Here is a 3,921-nt window from a genome sequence, read left to right as displayed (position 1 = left end):
TTTTTAAGATCTGTTTAAGGTCTTTTTCTGTATTCATCCATTTATAAAACAATTATTAAAACAATAAAACCTTAATTACACATTGATCAGTTTTCTCTTATTGATCTTTTTTTAATATATTGATTATATTGAACTGGGCGTAACCTCCATGATGTCTTGCTGCGGAGTTCAGTCTGAATTTATCTATAACCTTCGTGTCGTCCTCCCTTCCTTCCTTCCTTCCTTCCTTATGTCCTTCCTTCCTTCCTTCCTTCCTTCCTCCTTTCCTCCTTTCCTTCCTCTTCCACCCTTTCTTCCTTGACTCTCTTATTGATCTTTTTTTAATATATTGATTATATTGAACTGGGCGTAACCTCCATGATGTCTTGCTGCGGAGTTCAGTCTGAATTTATCTAGAAAACCAACAAAAATACTAAATGTACATTTTAACAAACCTGATGCTGCTTTTAAATCTAGTTTAACTGATTTATGGATTCATCATCTTACCAACTCTTATTACTACTGAGCCTTATTCCTCCTGTTCAGACTCAGTTTATACTACTAGTCAGTATAAACAGGAGGAACCTGGTTACTTTATAGATTAGTAGTTTAGTTTAATCTTCCCGACCCTGAGTGACTGATCGTCCTGTGTGTTATTGATTGTGTTCCTGCAGCAGACTGATCTACCTGACCAGGTGCGGCTCTCCAACCTGCAGCCGGGCTCATACGTCTTCCAGCTGACTGTCACCGACTCAACGACCAATCGGATGACGCCGAGGTCGCCGTCCTCGTGCTCGACCCCGAGCAGTCCAGCAGTAAGTGCTCATGGGAAATGTAGTCCACTGATTAATGTCTGTGTTCAGTTTAATGTGAAGTCAGTTAATCAATCATCAATCTATCAATCTTTATTGATAAAGCTCCAGATCACAACTAAAGTCATCTGAAGGCTCTTTACTCTCAGAGCTGGGGGGTTTTCCAGGTAGGAGGTTCAACAAACTCTGAGTCTAACCCTGAACTCTGAGTTGACTTACTCTGAGATGGAAACTCTGAGTATCCGGTTCCAGAACAGCTGATCTGAATCAGTTCAATCAACTCTGAGTATGTTCACCTTGATCATCAATGAACTACATGTGATGTGTGATTTCTCTGACACTGACTGGTTAGACTGGTTTTCACGTCACTCTGATGTTGTTTAGACTTGGACTGTGAAGGTATGAGGATGTGACAGCGTCCTCAGATCAAATGCTCACAGACAGCAGGACTGACGAGGCAGAATGAGCAGCTTCTTCTCTCCCAGTGTTTCCTCTACACATGAAGGTGGAAAGTGTCTGTAAGTTGACCTGAAGTGAGTTCAGCAGGTGAGAATCCTACCAGAGAAATCTGTAAATGTCTGATGAACACTGTTGTGTCAACTGAGAAGGAAAAGAAAAAGGAAAAAAGAACCCTATCCCTCCAAACCTGCAGAGGGCGACCCCAGAGCCAAAATACCAAAATAATCAGGAACAGGAACAGGAAGTGGACCACATTCACCTGCACACCCAGGAGGTTTGAAATGTTTGTCTGCACTTTCAGTCAGGCCCTCTCACCTCACACACGACCGCAACTGTTGGTTGACCGAAGGACGCAACTGGTAGCAACTGGTAGTAACTGGTAGCAACTGGTAGGGGAAATCAAACTTTAATTGTGGATATTTTGTGAAATTTGTAGGCAAAGTAAATTAAGTTGAATTGGTTGTATCATGATTTAAGTGATTTACTTTATTGCCTATATATATTATTTATGGAGTAGTTAAATGATTGAAAATGTACTGTAATACTTTCAGTTAATGTAACAAATGAGACTTAAGTTAATTTGAATTATTACTTACATTTGTACATTTACATTTATTTAGAAATCTTTTGAAGAAAATGTTTATTGATTGATTTGAAACTAATTCACATTTTCTGTTATCGTAGATTATCAACCTACTCCACCCTACCCTGATCTACTCCACCCTACCCTGATCTACTCCACCCTACCCTGATCTGCTCCACCCTACCCTGATCTACTCCACCCTACCCTGATCTACTCCACCCTACCCTGATCTACTCCACCCTACCCTGATCTACTCCACCCTACCCTGATCTACTCCACCCTACCCTGATCTACTCCACCCTACCCTGATCCATCCATTATCTGTTCTGACCTGTTAACCAACAAAACCAAACCCACCTTCAAGGAAAATAAAAATAAAACTATGGAATGGAGTTGAGTTGTCCCTTGCATCCTTTTTAAAGTCAACAAAGCAGTTTTTCAAGTTTGGGCAAAGTTGTGGTCGAAGATGACATAACTTGACAGTTATCAAGGAAGAAAGGACAGACAGCCACAGTCATGAAGTTAATATGAGTTAATATCTGTTATCTAGGAAGGAAGGAAGGAAGGAAGGAAGGAAGTGATCCTCCTTCATCCTCTGGTAAACTACAACATCCTGAACCAAGGTAAGTCTCTTCTGGACAACTTTAACATCACACTTCAACTAATAGAACAAGTGTTTCTCTCTTTTTCTCATTTTCACTGGTACATACACTTCCTTCCTTCCTTCCTTCCTTCCCTCCTTCCCTCCCACCTTCCTTCCTTCCACTGGTACATACATGAACTCTGTTTTCTCTCTGCTTGTACTTTTTTCCTCCCTTCCATTCTTCCTTCCTCCTTTCCTTCCTTCTTCCTTCCATCCTTCCATCCATACGTCCTTCCTCCTTCCTTCATTCCTCCTTCCTTCCTTCCTTCCTTCCTTCCTTCCTTCCTCCATCCTTCCTTCCTCCCTTCCTAACATATTTAAATCAGCAACAGAAGCTATTCCCATCTCTTTCTTGTGTTTCATTAAGCCTTAAACAGGCAGGAAGGAAAGATGGAAGGAAGGAAGGTAGGAAGGAAAGGAAAGGAGGGACTTAGTAGGAAGGGAAGGAAGGAAGGGAAGAAGGAAAGGAAAGGAGGGAGGACGGAAGGTAGGGAGGAAAGGAGGGAGGAAGAAGGAAGGAAGGAAGGTAGGGAGGAAAGGAGGGAAGAAGGGAGGAAAGGAGGGAAGAAGGAAGGAAAGGAGGGAGGAAGGGAAGAAAAGGAGGGAAGAAAAGGAAAGGAGGGAGGAAGGAAGGTGGGAAGGAAAGGAGGGAAGAAGGAAGGAGGGAGGAAGGAAGAAAGGAAAGAAGGAAAGGAAAGGAGGGAAGAAGGAAGGGAAGGAAGGAAGGAGGGAATAAGGAAAGGAAAGGGAGGAAGGAAAGGAAAGGGAGGAAGGGAAGGAAAGGAGGGAAGAAGGAAGGAAAGGAGGGAGGAAGGAAAGGAGGGAGGGAGGAAGGAAAGGAGGGAGGAAGGAAAGGAAAGGAGGGAGGAGGGAAGGAAAGGAGGGAGGAATGGAAGGAAAGGAGGCAAGAAGGAAGGAAAGGAGGAAAAAGGAGGGAAGAAGGAAGGAAAGGAGGGAAGAAGGAAGGAAAGGAGGGAAGAAGGAAGGAAAGGAGGGAGGAAGGGAAGGAAAGGAGGGAGGAAGGGAAGGAAAGGAGGAAGGAAGGGAGGAAGGGAAGGAAAGGAGGGAGGAAGGGAAGGAAAGGAGGAAGGAAGGAAGGTGGGAAGGAAAGGAGGAAGAAGGAAGGAAGGTAGGAAGGAAAGGAGGAAAGGAGGGAGGAAGGAAGGGAAGGAAGGAAGGGAAGAAAGAAGGAAAGGAGGGAAGGAAGGAAGGAAGGAAGGTAGGAAGGAAATGAGGGAAGAAGGAGGGGGGAAGGGAAGGAAGGAAGGAAGGAAGAAGGAAAGGAAAGGAGGGAGGGAGGAAGGAAGGTAGGAAGGAAAGGAGGAAGAAGGAGAAAGGAAAGGAGGGAGGAAGGGAAGGAAAGGAGGGAGGAAGGAAGGAAAGGAGGAGGAGGAAGGGAAGGAAAGGAGGGAGGAAGGAAAGGAGGAGAGAGGAAGGAAGGAAGG

General features: G+C 44.1%; 1 long non-coding RNA gene across 1 annotated transcript; it reads left to right on the top strand.

The window, feature by feature from the left end:
* Nucleotides 1-1,501: 1,501 nt before the first annotated feature.
* Nucleotides 1,502-2,225, top strand: LOC128377382 (uncharacterized). The gene is made up of 2 exons (XR_008323312.1): nucleotides 1,502-1,629; nucleotides 1,935-2,225. It is a non-coding gene; the product is annotated as an uncharacterized LOC128377382 (long non-coding RNA).
* The last annotated feature ends 1,696 nt before the right edge of the window (nucleotides 2,226-3,921 follow it).

The sequence above is a fragment of the Scomber japonicus genome, chromosome 17 (genome assembly GCF_027409825.1).
Source record: "Scomber japonicus isolate fScoJap1 chromosome 17, fScoJap1.pri, whole genome shotgun sequence".
Lineage (NCBI taxonomy): Eukaryota > Metazoa > Chordata > Actinopteri > Scombriformes > Scombridae > Scomber > Scomber japonicus.
The sequence above is the reverse complement of the archived record's forward strand: the minus strand, read 5'-3'. Positions and strand labels throughout refer to the sequence as shown.